Source organism: Myotis yumanensis, unplaced genomic scaffold (assembly GCF_028538775.1).
Source record: "Myotis yumanensis isolate MYYU_CA2020_CCGP unplaced genomic scaffold, mMyoYum1.0.hap1 SCAF_14, whole genome shotgun sequence".
NCBI lineage: Eukaryota > Metazoa > Chordata > Mammalia > Chiroptera > Vespertilionidae > Myotis > Myotis yumanensis.
In genome coordinates, this window is record NW_027223765.1 from 34,996,332 (window position 1) to 35,014,577 (window position 18,246).

Sequence of the window (18,246 nt, forward strand, 5' to 3'; positions counted from 1 at the left end):
ACTGGGTTTATAAAGTCAAGCAGATTTTACTGTAGGATTTCTCAGAGACTTTAAAGGTAAAATACTAAGATAATAATTTCTATGTAAAATGAATTTTTATAATATAATTTAATGATATTAAAAATAGAGTAATTTAACAGCTACCCTTTAGTGTTTTCTTTTTTCTTTTTTAAAAATATATTTTATTGATTTTTTACAGAGAGGAAGGGAGAGGGATAGAGAGTTAGAAACATTGATGAGAGAGAAACATCGATCAGCTGCCTCCTGCACACCCCCTACTGGGGATGTGCCCACAACCAAGGTACATGCCCTTGACCGGAATCGAACCTGGGACTCTTCAGTCCACAGTGTGTTTTCTAATGTGTGAGACATGTGCTATGCATTATCTCATGAATCCTCATAATAACTTTACTATGTCATTCGTACTGCCATCATTCCCACTTTGCAGACAAGGAGACTGAATGAACCCAAGAAGTGAAGTTTATTGCCCAAGATCACGCAGCTAGTAATGAAGCTGAGATTCAAACCCAGGTTGTGTCCCACCCGAAGTCTCTACACTTTCCTGGGTATTATAAATTTGATACACAGCATTTCCAAATTTATTCAGCCTTGGAAATTTCTGTCATTTAGGATTCCAAAGAGTGACTTTGGGAAATACTGCTCTAGTTTGTTCCTTATGGATTAACTAAAACCAACAAGCGGACTTCTGGGCCTTTGCTTCTCATTCTTCCTCCCCCTTCCCAGCTGGGCCTGGAGGTCCTGAGTTCCTTAGAAGGCCCTTCATGCACCCCAAGGGCTGATGTGAAAATTAGGAGGGATTCCCAGGAGAGCCCAAGATTCCAGCTGCAGCTCTAAACTGCCCAGAGCTAAATAGATAATCTCACTGGCCCCATATGACCCGCAAAAAATTCCAAATTTCATTCTCAGCCAGTTCTAAATTGCTGGTTCAAATTTAGCTGCTGCTTGAGTCTCCAGCAGACAGGACAAGTTATGAACTCAGAGTCCCTAAGCCACTGCCCAATTAGCAGGAGGAAGTATAGACCCTCTGAGGGCTGATGCAGTATGACCAAAACGGGCCAGACCCAGGCCTCATCTTTCTCACTTGGCAGCAATCAACTCCCCATTCCCTTCCTTAGAATTCTTCAATAGCTCCCAAGTGTCCCCAGCTGAAGCCCAAGTCAATTGGCCTAATTCCCATGGTTCCTTTAAATATCCTAATATATAAAGAGCCAGAGTCTATAATGTCCAAAACTACCGAACAGACGACCGAACACCAGGCTGAGCACGCAGCAGGCTCATGTGGGCAGGGACTGGCGAGCGGGCTGAACTGCTGACCTCTCGGTACCTCCTGGGTGGTGGGCACTGCGGTGACCCAGCACTGACTGACGCTGCCAAGGCGGGTACGATGCGATTGGTCGGGGGCCCCACCATCACCCCATGATCGCCCCGCAGAGGGAGGCCCAGGCTACCCAGCCAGCGGCAGTGGGTGGGGTCTCCCTCTGTGGGGCAATCAATCGCAGGGCTCCCACACTGCCAGAGGGTGCAGGCCGGGCTGAAGGATCGCCCCCACCAACTGAGCACACGAATTTCATGCACCAGGCCTCTAGTATATCTATAATAATAAAAGCATAATATGCTAATTAGACTGGACAGTCGAACGACTTTCTGGACATCCTTTCAATTAACCTTCCAGACTGTGAGGGCCCTAGGCAAGCCACCACAGCTGCAAGGGCAAAGCCCCTTGCACGAATTTTGTGTATTGGGCCTCTAGTATATATAAAAGCCTAAGTGATTGTTCGACTGTTTGACCAGTTGCTATGACATGCACTGACCACCAGTGGGCAGTTGTTCAATGCAGGAGCTGCCCCCTGATGGTCAGTGTGCTCCCACAGTGGGAGTGCCGCTCAGCTGACCGACGGGTGCCAGATGCAGTGGAGTGGCAGCGAGCCTACCGAGCAGCAGCGTCAGCAGGCACAGTGGGGCCAGATGAACAAGAACGGCTGGCAGGAGTTGGACTGCCAGTTTCAGCCCGATCCCCACAGGCCACACCGAGGGACCCCACCGGTGCATGAATCTGTGCACCAGGCCTCTAATATACATATTATTGATTTTAGACAAAGGAAGAGAGTGGGATAAAGAGATAGAAACACTGATTTTTTCCATCTCAAGAGGAACGGTTTGATTTTACAAACAAAGTATGTGCGTGTGTGTATGTTGCGTGTGTTTCTGCTTCCTTCTTTGTTCCTGAATTTTAAGAAAGGCAGGAAGTGATAACAGTAACGCAGTTTGAAGGTGCTTTACCTGAGTTAGCTCATTGAATCCTATGAGGCCAGTCTGCCCGGAACAGATAAGAAAACCGGGACTCCCAGGGGCCACTGGCCAGTCACACAGTGTATAAACGGCAGCACAGGTGGGGATGCTAACACAGCTCTGTAGGACTCCAAGCCCAGGGGTCCTTCTTCTGAGTTCCTCCCGAAAGTGGCAAAGCTTGAAGTCTACATCCTAAAATGGGGAGGAGGGGGCTAGTAATGCTGACATGCTGGGGGAACAGAAGGCAGGAAGGGTTATAGGATGGAGTCACAGGGGCTGGGGTGTGCAGAAGGGGAAAGAGACCCTTTTCTAGGAACGAGGTGTCAAAAGGGTCTAATTATTGTCCTGACCAGTTTGTCTCAGTGGATAGAGTGTCGGCCTGTAGACCGAAGGGTCCCAGGTTCGATTCCGGTCAAGGGCATGCACTTTGGTTGCGGGCACATCCCCAGTAGGGGGTGTGCAGGAGGCAGCTGATCGATGTTTCTCTCTCATTGATGTTTCTAACTCTCTATCCCTCTCCCTTCCTCTCTGTAAAAATTCAATAATATATATATATATATATATATATATATTTTAAAAAGGGGTCTAATTATTGAAGAACACCTGGAAAGGGGGCCAGGTCCCCAAATGGAGCTGTTCTTGCCTGCAAGACAATGAGCAACTCGTTGTGAGATTGATTATGAAAGACAGTCAGAAGGGTCATAGGCTTTGACTAGTCAGAGGTGGGGTGGAAAGGTTGTTTCAAAGGGAAAGACAGTGTGTTGCCTCTTGAAGAGTGCTGAGAGAATGGCAGATGGACAAAGGATTCCAGAATGAGTCACATCCTGGCTCCGGCCTCCCAAGCTTTGGGGGCCCCATAGGTGGTGCCCTATATCCCTCACTCCCTACAGGAACAAAGCCTCTATTTGAGCCCAGCCAGTCTTTGTCTCCTCCACCACCACCTCTGTGCCTCTGAGCCATCACTGCTATAATGCGCTGGCTGCTATAATGAGATGGACCACAGAGTGAGCAAGGGAATGACATCCCCTTCCTATACCTCCTCTGGGCCCTTCCTATTGCCCCATCTCTTGGTTTCCATGACAGCGTCTAGCAATAGGGCACCTACTTCAATATGCTGGCAGAGATGCCAGGCAGGAGCCACAGAGACATAGGTCTGGGGGTAAGGAAAGGGAGCACTCACATCTGTTGAGTGCCCACTCTGTGTGGGTCCTGCCCAATACTTCACATCCATACTCTCCCTTACTTCCCACCCCATCAGGTGAGGAACCCATTTTACAGACCAGGAGACTGAGGCACAGAGAGGGGAAGAGGCGTGCCAAGTGTCATACAGCCAGTCAGTGGCTGAGCCAGGATTCAAATGTGTTTTCCCTGGGCCTTGAGACTAGGTCTAATCACTATACCACTTTGCCTCTTGGCCAGGATTCAGCTGCTCAGGCCCAAACTCTGCCACTTGCTATGGTTCTTGGGTGAATCCCCTTACCTCTCTGAGACTCTGCAGAATGGGATAGGTGGTCTCATTACTCTGAGGGCTGTGAGAATTGCAATAAGCTTGGAAAAGCCCCAGGCTCCTGGTTGGAGTTCAGTAAAGGGGGCTGCTCTTCTATTTCCTACTAAGATCCCAACCCCAAGGTTCCTGAAGGAAGCAAAGCCAGGGCTGCCCAAATCCCCTGGGAGAAGTCTGACCTGTTTGCATGCTGACCCCGCCCCCAGTGTTCTAACAATAATAGCTCTCATTTGCTGGGCATCCACTTTGCCCTAGGCGCCCCACCAGGGCCCTGCATGCTCACAATGACACCAGGAGGGAGAGATGGTTATTGTCCTCGTTATAGACTAGGGAGCCCATCAGTAGCACCCAGGATAATCACCCCAGGAGCAGAGAGGAGACTGAGCTACCTGGGAGACTGGGGCAAAGTGTATTAGAGAGACATCCATGATGCTCAGATGCTCAGTTCTACCTTCAAAATAGACTTGAAAGCTGATCACTTTTTTTATTTTTTATTTTTAATCCTCCACAAGGATATGTTTATTGATTTGAGAGAGAGAGGAGAGCGGGGGTGGGGGGGGGGGGGAGAAATATGGATGTGAGAGAAACATGAATCAGTTGCCTCTTGCTGCACCCCAACCAGGTATTGAACCCTCAAACTAGGTATGTGCCCTGACTAGAATCAAACTTGCAATCTTTGGGCATACGGGTGGATACTCTAACCAACTGAGCCACCCGGCCAGGACTGAAAGCTAATCACTTTTCATCACTCCCATGTCATACCTGGTCTAGGCCACCACCACCCTCTGCTTGAATAACTGACAGCGTTAGCCCTTCATGACATCGCTCTGCCACTGCTCTCCCTTCCTTTGGTGTATCATCCACACAGCGTCAGGGCCATGCTTTTCGTTACACATTGGACTGTGTCATTGAAAGCTAGAAACCCTCCATGGCTCCCATGTCTTCTGAACAAAAGCCAGGTCCTCACAACGGCCAACAAGGCCCTACATTTCTACCCCATGACTTCTCTGACCCCATCGCTTACACTCAGTGCTAGCCACTCAGGCCTCGTCTCTTTCTAGAATATTCCAAACCAGAATGCTTTTTCCTCAGTTCCTCATTGATTCCAATGCCACCCTTCCCACTCTGTAAAAAGACCCCCCCATTCTCCTACCTGGCTTATCACTTACTCTTCTCTAACACTGCATTTATACTCATTTGTTGATTTACTTCTTGCCTCACCTTCTACCTTCCATCTTGTTCATCCCTGTATCTCAGCACCCAGATCAGTCCTTGACAGTCATTTATGGGTTCTCTATGGGGCAGCCTGGGGCAAATATTCTGGACAATTGGATAACTGAAATAAGATGATTCCCTCTTAAGTTGAATGTGAAACATACAGAGAAGCAACAGTTGGTAGGGATTGGGGCAGAAATAAAAAATATCACGCAGCTACAGAAGTCGGGAGGCCATGATGTCATGGAACAACAGGTATCATGTGCCACTAGAAGCCACGAGACCACGAATGTCATGGGCAACCAGAAGCCACAAGACAACAGATGTTATAGATAAGCAGAAGCCAGGAGGTAGAATATAGGCTCCACCTGGGCAGGTGTCTGCTTTGTTCTAAAGCAGAGATGGCGAACCTTTTGAGCTCGGCGTGTCATCATTTTGAAAAACCCTAACTTAACTCTGGTGCCGTGTCACATATAGAAATTTTTTGATATTTGCAACCATAGTAAAACAAAGACTTTTATTTTATATGTTTAAATGCCATTTAACAAAGAAAAATCAACCAAAAAAATGAGTTCGTGTGTCACCCTCTGACACGTGTGTCACAGGTTCGCCATCACTGTTCTAAAGAGTATCCCACGTGCCTAGAGGAGACCCGGAACACAGTAGGTGCTCAAAAAGTATTTGTTGAATGAATGAAAAGAAGAGCACAGGATAGGAAGAGTTAGTTGGTATGAGCAAGAACAGCCAAAGCAGAGGAACAAGGAGCCGAGGGCCCTCGTTCCAGCAGTAGAGGGGGAAGCAGAGGTCACTGCTGCGGGGAGGACAGGTTCATGGGTCTCCAGTGGATTCAAATGATTGGTCAGTTCCCTGTGGGACTGGCAGTGTGGTGGAGACACTGTGTTCTGTCATTCTTATATTCCTATACTAGTGGCCCTGCGCACGAATCCATGCGCGAGTAGCTTGCTGCCGCTCGCCTCAGCTGGCCACCCCACCCACCACTGCTAGTAGATCTCCGCCGCTCATAGCTCGCTGCCCCGCTCTCCTGTAGCTCTCCAGCCACTTGTAGATAGGTCATGACGTTTAGGCATCCTGGACAATTTCCATATAGCTCTATTATTCTATTAGATATCCAGCCAACAAAACCCATTAACCAAGGCTAAAGTGGGTGTGTCTCCAGCCCCTGCAATCGGACACAATATGCTAATGAGAAAGCAGGGGAAAGCAGGGAGCTACCTTGGGGCAGGAAGCTATGTTAGGAGTTCTAGGGAGGGAGAACAAGGCTCAAGCTCAAGCTGGGATAGGGAGGATGCTGAAGAGGGCTCAACACCGTAAACATGACAGGACAGTGGGGTGTCATAACTGCCACCTCTAAGGGAAGATGGATATGGGGGAAGGGGTGTCTTTGGATCCCCTTTCTTACAAGTCTTACAGACCCAAGCATCTTTTCCCTGTAGCTCCCTACCTTCGCCCCGCATGTTTTAATTCTCTGAGCACACTCCAGCTACCACTTCCAATTAAGAGTGAGTGATCATCAGTTTCAGTTCCCCTGAGATGTGCAGATGTGGTGCCTGTGGATTTCTTAATCGTTTGAATAATTGTTGCCTAGGAGGGCCACATCTATTCTACCCAGAGTGTGAAAAAATACCCCCCCCCCATAAGTTACCAATAGCACTGCTTTAACGCTGTCCTCTAGTAATGCCCCATCTAACCTCACCACACTCAGCCACCTGTCAATCCTAACGCTCTACTCCAAATAGTCTCCATCTGTCCATTTCCCTCCATCACCACCGCCCCTGGTCCAAGTGATTATCCTATCTCATCTGGACAACTGTAATCGGCATCTCCCCAGTTTCACTCTAGTATAAGTTGATCAACATCTCTAGCCTCAGTTTTCTTATCTATAAAATGGGCGTACTAATTACTTATTTCACAGGGCTGTAGAGAAAACTGGGCAGCATATGAAGGGAAATCCCCGGCCCAGAGTGCTCTCTCAATAGGTGACAGTTCCTTTCCTCTGCCAGCTGGATAGGAAGGATCAGAAAGGTACAAAGAATAAGCAGGCATTAGAAGCCTCTGGATCTCCCGGACTCTCTTGAGCTCATCCCCCAAAGGGCTTCTTGCCTAATTTTCTTCCTCACATTTCCTTCCATGTAATGGGAGTCTTACTACCTTTATATCCTGGCCTCTCTCTCCCTCCTCATTTGTTCCTCCCGTAGCTCTGTGCATGGTGTCTCATATTTGTGAGTGCGTTTGAGATGAAATAGGTAAGTGAACCCAGGCTCTTCCCTGATTCTCTTAAAATCCAGCCTGTTTGCAGGGAGCATATGTCTGGGTTTGCTCTCTATCTAGCTGGATAGAGAAGGGGCCCCTCTGCACTATGCCAGGCAAAGATACCCAACATTCTGGCTTTCAGCATTAGCCAGCCGCATGCTCCAATGTCAACGTAATAACAGTGACATTTACTATCCAGCTGCCCTGCTTTTTGTCTTAATTCTCAGTTGGTCTAGAACTCAGACCAGGCAAAGGAGTGCTATTTATCGACCTATCCCACCCCCCAACAGGACTGAGCAGTGGGAGAAAACCCTGTCTTGTATTCCTGACTCATTAATGGAGCTTCTCAGGGCCTGAGTGCTGGATGCTGTGAGAATCAATCAATAAGTGACTGACAAATATTTATTGAGCTCTGGATACAATTGTGAGAAGAGCTCATCTTTGCCCAGTGATTCTTACTAATTCCAAATGCCTAATAGCATTTTCAGGTGTGTGAATGCTAAAATGTGCCAGGGACATTCACCCTCTTGGTGGTCTTCACCACCATTTGCGTGATCTGGACACACCCTTGTCTTTAAGGATATCACTGTGATCTTACTTCCTTCAGCCAATACATTTTTACTGCACACCTACTAGGTGCCAGGTGCTAATTTCAGGTTTAGCAGTAAACCAAGTAGATGATTTCCCTACAATCCTGGAGCTGGTAATCTGGGTCGGGGGGTGGGGGTGGGGGTGGGGGTGGGGTGCGGGGCGCTATAAATAAAATCCATGGAGAATGGCTACATTTGTGTGGGGGTAAAAATGGGGTCAGAGAAGGCCTCTCCAAGGAGGGGGCATCTGAGTCTTCAGTGATGAGAAGGCATTGCAAGATCTGGGGGAAGAGGCATTCGATAATGCTGTGAAATGAGTATTATTATTATTATTATCTCCCTTTTATAGATGAGGAAACTGGGGCCAGGGAGGTTAGTATGCTTCCTCTGAGGTCACAAAGGTAACTATTGAGGGCATTAAGATGTGAGTCCAGATCCAGACTCTGAAACCCCGACTACTGCCACCAAACCCATTTGCCTCTAGGTTCTAGCACTTTTAAGAAGAATCTTAGCCTGGCCGGTGTGGCTCAGTGGATGAGTGTCAACCCATGAACCAAGAGGTCACTGGTTTCATTCCCGGTCAGGGCACATGCCCAGGTTGTGGGCTCTATCCCCGGTAGGGAGCTTGCAGGCGGCAGCCAATCAAATGTTTCTATCTCTCTATTCCCCTCTCTTCCTCTCTCTCAAAAATCAATAAAAACATTTCTTTTTTTTAAGAATCTTATTGTGGAGAGCTTCAGCAAAGTGACATGTAGCTCCCCTGAAGAAGCTTCCAGTCTAATTTGGGAGAAAACATCTTTACACAGAAAATACTACTCACAAGAGACAGGTCAGAAATTGATATGTAGAATTAATACAATTTCAAATTCTAAAAACCCAATGGAATTTGTTTTGGGACATGACAAAATGACTCCCAATACCTTGGAGAAAAAGAAATTCATATAATATCTTTGTTCATTAATTGGTTTATTTCACAATTTTCAATATTTTTCACCTCATGGCACACATAAACTAATTACTAAAATTCTGCAGCATGCTAAAAAATGTATTTTTTGCAGATCTGATATAATATAATAGGTATAATTTTTTTAAATCCTCACCCAAGGATATATTTTTCAATGGTTCTAGAGATAGAGGAAGGGAGAGGGAGAGAGAGAGAGAAACATCGATGTGAGAAACATTGATTGGTTGCCTCACCCAAGTGTCCTGACTGGGGATCAAACCGAAACCTGGGTATGTGCCCTGACTAGGAATCAACCTGCCACCCTTTGGTGCAAGGGACCACACTCTAACCAGCGATCCACACCGCTCAGGGCAAACTTTTGATTCATTTACACCAAACGGCTATTGTTGTGTTGGCTGTTGTCATTTTTTTATTTGACAATCTAAGGGAAAAGAGGTTGGTGCTCGAACTAGTCAGGTTTTGCATATTTTAAAAATTCTTGTGGCACACCAGTGTATTGTGACACACTGGTTGAAAATCACTGGTTTGTTTAATAAACAGTTATGAGTTGTCAGGCTCTGCTGTAAATGCTTTTCAAATATTAATTCTTTGGAACTTCATAACTCACTTAATACTCATAGCAATCCTGTCTCTGAATGCAGTCACTAATCCCACTTCATAGTTGAAGGAATTAAGGCAAAGACAGGTTGGGTGACTTGCCCAGGACATACTCTGGAGAGTGTTGGAACCAGATGGGAATCTACGTCATCTGGCCCTGGAAACCATGATCGTAACTGTAAACTGAATTTGTGGGTATCATTTATATAATTGAATTTATATCTACAATTACATTTTGTCTCTTTGTCTCTTTCTGCTTCGCAAGAACTTATCAGAAGATTGTTTTCTGATTTAAATGCAGAATTTATGGTTTCCCTTAAATGTGCTCAAGGGGGCCCCTAGGGGTGCGCTTTGAAGAGCTAGATTGTCTTTCTCCAAGGAGGCTGAAACTGGGATCCGCCAGAGGCCCATACAGGCAGCTAGGGGCCGTGGACAGAGGAGAGAAAGCGAGGCTTTCATTTGGGGCCCAGGACCAAAAAACAGTCACATCGACCAACACTCCAGGTCACATGTGTAGCCTGCAGATGGAACTGTGCTTCTCGTGGGCTCAGGCAGAGGAACAGCAGGTGGATTTACTGAATGACGAATCTCTCCAGGAACAGAGAAAAGCCAGCCAGTAAGTAAATGAAGTTCTGCCAAAAGAATAAACCCAGTGAAAATTGCCTAGAGAGTTAGAAAGAAAAAAGCAATAAAAGAAGGGGAAAGCAGATGCCTTTGCTGGCTATGAAAACATACACTATGCAGGTAACCAGCAAAGTAGCAATGGCTCAGATTCCCCACTCCTCCCGCCCACCTGTGCTGTGCCCAGTTGGCGTTTGCTCTGTTTCCTGCCATGACCCTGCCTGGTGGTCATCCACTAGAATCAGCAGAAAGTTCAACACCAGAACAGACAGCCTGGAAAGAGACCTGCTACTAATAACAGGGTTTCCAATCACATACCCTGAGACCCGAGATAGAAAACCATGTGAATGGTGCCCCCTGGAGGTGTGCAATGCCGCAGCTCTGCCTCAGAAGATAGGGAGTAAGTTAGTGTCTGATAGAGGTGGCATAGGTGAGATACAGGTGGCGTAGGTGAGAAAAGGAAGAAACAGTCAGTAATAGGATGGGCACAACTGGTTAACTATGTGGATAAAAAAACTGAAGTTAGACCTTTTCCTTATACCCAAACCCAAACAGGTTAGAGAGTGATAATTTAGTGTGAAATAGGAAACCATTAAAACGATGACAGCTAGACACCTTGTTTTCCTAATCTGAATAATGGGGGTAATAGTAAGTACCTCATAACATTGTTATGGGGATCAAGAAAGAGGAAACAAATTAGCCCTAACCGGTGTGGCTCAATGGATAGAGCGTCGGCCTGGGGACTGAAGGGTCCCAGGTTCGATTCCGGTCAAGGGCATGTACCTGGGTTGCAGGCACATCCCCAGTGGGGAGTGTGCAGGAGGCAGCGGAATCAATGTTTCTAACTCTCTATCCCTCTCCCTTCCTCTCTGTAAAAAATCAATAAAATATATTTTTTTTTAAAAAAAAGAGGATACAGCCGTAACCGGTTTGGCTCAGTGGATAAAGCGTCGGCCTGTGGACTCAAGGGTCCCAGGTTCGATTCCGGTCAAGGGCATGTGCCTTGGTTGCGGGCACATCCCCAGTGGGAGGTGTGCAGGAGGCAGCTGATTCATGTTTCTCTCTCATCGATGTTTCTAGCTCTCTGTCTCTCTCCCTTCCGCCCTGTAAAAAATCAATAAAATTTTTTTTTTTTTTTTTAAAAAGAGGATACAAATTAGCACAGAGCCGGGTACTTTGAAGTAAAAGAGGAATGAGGGAAGATTGGGGTGAGAAACATCCCCAAACCTAGCAACCCTAGGGCAGTGGTCGGCAAACTCATTAGTCAACAGAGACAAATATCAACAGTACAACGATTGTAATTTCTTTTGAGAGCCCAATTTTTTAAACTTAAACTATATAGGTAGGTACATTGTTATTAACTTAATTAGGGTACTCCTAAGGCTTAGGAAGAGCCACACTCAAGGGGCCAAAGAGCAGCATGTGGCTCTCGAGCCGCAGTTTGCTGACCACAGCCCTAGGGGAACAAGGGGAATCAGCAGGAGAGATGTAGCCTCGGGTTATAATCTGGGGATTTCAGGCAAACTGATACCAACTGGAAGAATAATAGTTCATGGAGTCTGGTGCCTCCATCTGTGGGCCAGGGAATAATAATTCACGGTGAATACATTGTCTGCAGCTGCAGCAATTTTAAAAGAAGCAGGAGGAGACTCAAGTGGAACTCACAGGCATCAGACTTTCACTCTGGGCTGAGCTCCCTTCATTCGTGATCCTTAGTTGGAAGAACCATACCCAAGGCTCGGGGGCACTCAGACAGCCCTGGTCACAGTCCCTGGTCACTGTGGCCTGAGGCAGCCTCGCCTCTCACTGTTGTAAAGTTCCCCCTTAGACTGAGCTGAAACCGGTTGCCCTCCCCACTCTCCATACTCTAGTGTCCACCCACTGGGAGCCTCACTGGTGAGGTTCACCAAGCACTCAATAAGAACAACACCCAGCTTGCACAATCTTTTCTAGAGAATCAAAAAAATGGGAATACTGCCCACTTTGTTTCGTGAGGCCAGCATAACCTTGATACCAAAGTTTGACAAGTAAGCACTAGAAAGGGAAATGGCCAGTGGGTCTCACTCATGAACTCATGTTGCTAAAATTCCAAGCAAAATGGTGAGCAGAAATAAACCAGCAATAATGATGCTATAGGACAATGCGAGTTGGGTTTATTCCAGAAAAACAGAAATCAATGCAGTTCACCAAGTTAACAGAATGACAAAGAAAAATCATATGACCATCTGAGCAGATGAGGGGAAAACATCTGTTACAAACTCTACTTCCATTTATGACTAAAAAGAAAACAGACACTCAGCAAACTGGGAATAGGAAGGAACTTCTTTCATCTGGTAAAGATTACCTACCAAAACACTGGAGTAAACATTATACCTGATTATCAAATGTAGAGCTCCCTAAGAGCTGCAAGAGGCAAGATGCCCACTATCCCATCTTTAATTCATTCTTGTACTAAGGTCTTAGTCAGGGCAGTAAGACGGGGGGGAGGGGGGGGTTGGGGGAGAGAAAAAGAAATAGGAACAAAAGAATTGTAAAGAAAGAAACAAAACTATTATTTACACTTCCTATAATTGTATTATATATAGTGTTCCCAAAAGAATCTATAACTATTTTTTTTTCATTAGTAAGAAAGCTTGGCAAGATTTCTGGATATAAAATCAATATGCAAAATGGAGACATATTTTTTGCCAAAAAGTTACCTATAGAGCATTAAGTTAAGAATGTATATTATTGCTGAAACCGGTTTGGCTCAGTGGATGGAGCGTCGGCCTGCAGACTGAGAGGTCCCGGGTTCGGTTCTGGTCAAGGGCGTGTACCTGGGTTGCGGGCACATCCCCAGTGGGAGGTGTGCAGGAGGCAGCTGATCGATGTTTCTCTCTCATCGATGTTTCTAACTATCTCTCTCCCTTCCTCTCTGTAAAAAATCAATAAAATATATTTTAAAAAAAGAATGTATATTATTTAAAATAGCATGGAAAATATCCAACAACTAGCAATGTATCTAAAAAAAAATATGTGCAATACCACCAAGGGAAAATAAGGAAACTGCACCATGAGAAGTTAAAGATATCCTAAATAATGAAGAGAAATACCATGTTCATGGAAGACGAAACAGTACACCTTACACCCTCTGTGGGCCAATAGAGAGCTCAGCAATAACAGCTCCCAGATCAGAGCAACCTGGGCTTCTAAAATGTGTGGCTTTGGGCATTCCACCAACGTCCCCAAACCTCAGTTTCCTCACCTGTAAAACAGGAAGAGCCATTATGCCTAGTTGTTAGGAGTCGATGGATGAAAGCCCTTTGTAGAGTGCTGTATGAATGCAGGGGATTCTTACGACTGGCATTATTGCCCCTTGTTGGTCTGAGGGTGGGGAAAAGTTTTCTCTCCCAGAGTAGGCCAGCTGTGTCCCTGTTTCTGCTCATCAATCTGTCACCGAGGGCAGTGTTGTGTGCTTATTCTGTGCATAACATTTCTTCATTCAGTCCTCACAGCCAACCTACAAGGCAGATGCTCTACTAGCCCCATTTTACATATGACAAAGCTGAGGCTCAATCAAGCAACTTGTCATTCATATATTCATTCATTGATTCGGCATTCAAGAGCCCCTTCTGTGGGCTTGGAGCTGTGAATACCCTGGTGAATAAGACAGGCATGGTCTCTGCTCTATCAGGGCTGTGAGTCTAGTTAAGAAGATAGTCAAAAATCATACCTCAACTAACCAGCTGGCAGAACCAAGATTCAAACTCAGGTCTGTGAGACACCAGAGTCCATGCTTTTAAGCACTCCCTGGAGGTGCCTTCCTCAAGCTCCTCTCCTCCATCCTCTCTGTTGGGATGTAATGATTTCTAACATCCATTCTGCTGGCAGCATCAAGTTTCCATGGGCCTTGCTATCCAAGCTGCTGCACAAATGGTGAGCTGTCAGCTTTGATCTTGGCCCATGTGGTTCTTGTGCATTATCACTGGAGAATGACAGCAGGGAAAGTGAGCAAGAGAGAAGAGAGGCATCCTGGTCTCTCTTCCCACAGCATCAGTGGCATTGTTCCCGATGAGTGTGTGCCTGAGTCCTCGGCTACCATTAATGGCAGAAGTGAGTCACTTATAAATAAGATACAGGAGCTTTATTATAATTACATCCCGCAATTCAGAAGTGCTCATCATCACTGTGAAAGGGAGGGCAGCAGGCAACTGGGGCCTGAATGATCCTCTGCCAGGTACATCTCGCAGATAAAACATCTTGGATCAGGAGCAATTACTGCTAACGTCCAGCCTGAATGCTAATGAGAAGCACTTAAAATTGCATGCAATTCTTTGCCGTTTATACTACCTGCTTTCCCCTTCTTTTCTCTGCTTTTCCATCCTGAGAAACAGACTCTGGAAAATACGATCACTGGCCATTTTGCAGATGAGGAAACTGATGCTCAAGGTCACTCAGCTCAAAGGGCCAAGGTGGGCTTCTAACCCTGAACTTTTTTTTCACTCCACCGTTCTGCCTTTAAGGGAAAACATTTCAGAACTCTGGTTGTGTCCACTTTACCTGGAAGGTACACAAAATATCCCAAGTCAGTAGGACAATCTGAAAGGCAGCTGGGGTGGTACGTTCTGTTGAAGGCTTTGCCTTGATGAGAACATGGCAGCTGTAGTGAGACCTGGTGAAATTAACTTCAGTCCTACCCTCTGACATCCCACAACCACCAAGAAGCCCACATTTGTTCCTTAGGGACCTGAGAAATGACCATGAAGAGAGAGCCTCGCTGCAAGAAAGGAAGAAGCTTTCTCCTGCCCACACAAGTCAGAAAACTGCCCCAAATCCATTCTGCCCAGAAACAAGCCAGAGAGTAAAGTTTAAGCTGCAGCATGAAGGAGTGAGGTTGGCCATAATAGTGATAACTGTGGTAATGCCCAGCTTTTGCTGAGGACCCAGCAGAACTTTGGAGAGTTTAAGGAAGTCTGCACGGAGACTTTGGGATTTAGGCTATTTAAAGGTTGAGATTTCACTAAGACTTCAGGGACACACATTTACATCTAATATTTACATCTCTTCCCCCTTTATAGACAAGAGAGCAAGAGACTTACAGAGGTGGGGGGCAGCATGCAGGTGGCAGAGCCAGGATAAAAGCCAGCCTGTTTGACCTTCATAGTAACACAATAACAGCTAACGTTTAAGCAGCACTTTTATGTATTACATGGCACCATTTAGGTGCTTGATGCACATGAACATAATTCTCTCACCAACCCAGTGAGGAAGGTGCTATGAACACTCCTGCTCTAAAAACGGGGAACTGAGGAACAGAGAGGCATAGCAACTTGCCCAGTGCCACAGAGCTCCTCCGTGACAGCACTGGAGTTTGAGCCAGCGCCAGAATCCACAGCTCTGATCTCTTTGCTATGCCTCCTCTTTGTTACAGAAAGCCACACCGTTTTCCATCAGCCACTCCTTGCGTGTAAAAATGAAAGTACAAACACGGAATTCTGAGAGAGTCCAAGGAAAGGAAGTTCTTCCTACCTCGGACACTCAGCCAAGGGCCAGGAGGGACCACTCCCAGCCCAGGATTGCCTAAACGACTCCTCTGGGCTCCAGGGTCCTTGGCAGGCAGCTCCAGCCTCCACCCAGTTCTGAAATCATGGACAGACAGCCCTGGGCCACCTCCCACCTTGTAAGGATTCTTTGTCACTTGAAAATGGACAGTACAGACTTCCCTACAGACACTTCCTCCACCAAGAAATTACGTCTTGAGTCAGCCAGTAGCATTAGGCAGCTTTGCACTCATGTGTGAAGGTCTAGCAAGCCTTGAGGATTTACATGGGGTCGTTAGGGATTCCTGTGAGGGATCAGCCACTCAGCAGTATGCCTCCTGCAGGACACCTATTAGAGAGAAAGAAGAGCGGCTGCAGGCGCATCAGAGACCCTGCTGCCCGGCATCTCTCTAGTCTTCACCTTTGCTGCTGACCGCCACAAGCAGCAGAGACCTAAGGTCCCATCTGCACGATAAGACCCATGTTCAAATCCTAACCCTGCCAGGGACCAGCTGGGCAACCTCAGGCAAGTTACTTAACTTCTCTGAGCCTCATAGAGTATCTCTGTTCAATGAGGCTAATAATAATAGTGCCTACCTTGCAAGGCTGCCCTGAGAACGAACTGGGATGTAATGAGACTCTGATCATTCCATCCACTCTCCCTCTCCCAGTCTCTGCTGGTTCCCGGTTGCCTCCAAGATAAAAGCCAAGATTGGGGCATTCAAACCCCTCCCTATCAGACCCCCAACTCCCCTCTCCTTCATGCCTCGGAGATGCACTCCACCTCTGCCCCAGTCACAGGGGCCTACCCTTCATCGCAGAAAGTTTCCCAAGCACATTCCCGACAGGGGACAATGCTCGCACAGTAGGACTTCTGCGCTGCCTCCTGAAGTCTGGCTGGGGTGTGAGGTGGGAGCGCCCTGCCAGAGGACAGCGACCCTACCTGGTGCATCTGTGCACTGCCAGCTCCCAGACAGCAGGCACCTCAGCGTCTCCGGGATCCCGGTGGGGTCTTCTTCTTGGGGGCCAGGGGGCTAATCATCTAGAAAGAGAAGGCGGCTTCTGTGAAGAACTGCTGCGCTCCAGCTCCTGCTCCTGCCTTCCTTGGCTCCCTCCGGAAAAATGGAGAGCACCTGCCAGAATCTAGCGCCCGCTCACCCTTTCCCTAAAGACCCGCAGCCCCCATGCGCTCCCGCCGCGAGAATCCACTCCCTGGCGGCGATGGCCTCCTATTTTTCCAAAGGGTCCTTCGCGCCCGTGTGTCTGCCGCGCCTGGGCTTGCAGCCGGGCTGCAGAGGCCGCGGGCGGCGGTCTTCACGCTCCCCAACCGGCCCCCGGCGACGCTGAACCTGGGGCTCCCCTGCATGCGAAGAGGTTAGGTCAGGCGACTGGGGCTCAAAACCCTTGCTCTCTCCTGACTCGCTGATGCTTCTGGGCACAACTTTCCCCTCTCGGGACCTCAGTTTCCTCCTCCGTGAAATGGGTAGGACAATACCCGGCCACAAGCAGAAGGGACCTAAGGTCCCATCAATCGACAGGAAGAATTGAACGAGATCCCGGATGCCCACCTGGCACAGACAACGCACTCAACGGCTGGGCTGGGACTGCGATTCGCATCCCACTCGGGGCCAGCCGAGCCAGGACGGCTCTAGGGGAGCTGGGAACTCCCTGCTCCGCACCGGAGCCCGGAGGCAGGGGCGCGCGGCGCGCACCCGGGCCCACCCGGGGGAAGCCACAGGTGTCCGCGCGTCGGGGCGCTGGGGCCAAAACTGAGTACCCGGGAGGGTGCCATGGAGCGAGGCGCGCTCCGGAACCCTCCCCAAACCACGCGCGTCCCCAGGTCCCCCAGGCGCGCCCACCCCACGCCGGCGGGCTCTCGGTTCTCCGCCAGGCTCCTCGGGGATGCCCAGACCCCAGCCTGACCAGCGCGCAGCCCGGCTACACCGCCCCGGCCCCGGCCCCGCTCCCGCTCCCGCCCCGGCCCGCGCCCTGGCCGCGCCCGGCTCCTACTCACCGGCGCCGGCTCCGGGGAAAGTTTGGAGATGTGGCGGCCGCGGCGGCCTGGCTGCTCGGTGCTCCTTGGCCGCGGGGAGACAGCGGCCGGGGCGCTGAGGGAGCCGACTGGAGAGGTGGGGCTCCCGGGGAGGAGCCGCGCGGGAGGGGGCAGCGCAGGGAGGGAGAGAGCGAGGCGGAGACCCGCGCCCGCGAGCCTGCAGCGCCTCCGCCTCCGCTCGGCGCTCCCAGGGCCGCCCCGCGCCGGGAGGGGGCGCCAGGCGGGCGCCTCGGCTCGGACAGCACGTCCCGCCGTCCGCCCACGGGTCGGAGCGGCTCCCGCTGAGCACCCCAGCCTCCGGCTCTGCGCGGTGGGGCGGCTTTTTCGGTTTGCAGAGAGAGGTGAAATAAAAGGCAGAACCTCGGTGAGAACTGAGGGCAGACAGACAGAAATAGAGGTAAGTCCAGATAAAGAAGCAGGCCTAGAAATGGAGAGGAGACGATGCTGGGCAAAGTCCGCCACGGACCGACTGATAGACAAACACATAGAGTGATAGCCCATCCCCCTTACCCCTGCTAGAGAGGCCCAAATAGAAAAAGACAGACAGTCATAGCCAGGCAGACAGAGTAAGAGTAACTTTGGCAGGTGGGGACCTACCCCTA

The 18,246-nt window shown here is 48.6% G+C and overlaps 1 protein-coding gene across 1 annotated transcript in view; it reads right to left on the reverse strand.

Moving 5' to 3' along the window:
* The window catches only part of HRH1 (histamine receptor H1), a 69,779-nt gene extending 52,069 nt beyond the window's left edge, over window positions 1–17,710 (reverse strand). Inside the window, exons 1-2 of the mRNA XM_070391493.1 lie at window positions 17,606–17,710; window positions 16,535–16,633 (exon numbers count right to left, since the gene is read on the reverse strand). The gene's annotated coding sequence lies outside the window, so the exon portion shown is untranslated. The remainder of the gene's footprint in view (window positions 1–16,534; window positions 16,634–17,605) is intronic.
* Window positions 17,711–18,246: the final 536 nt, after the last annotated feature.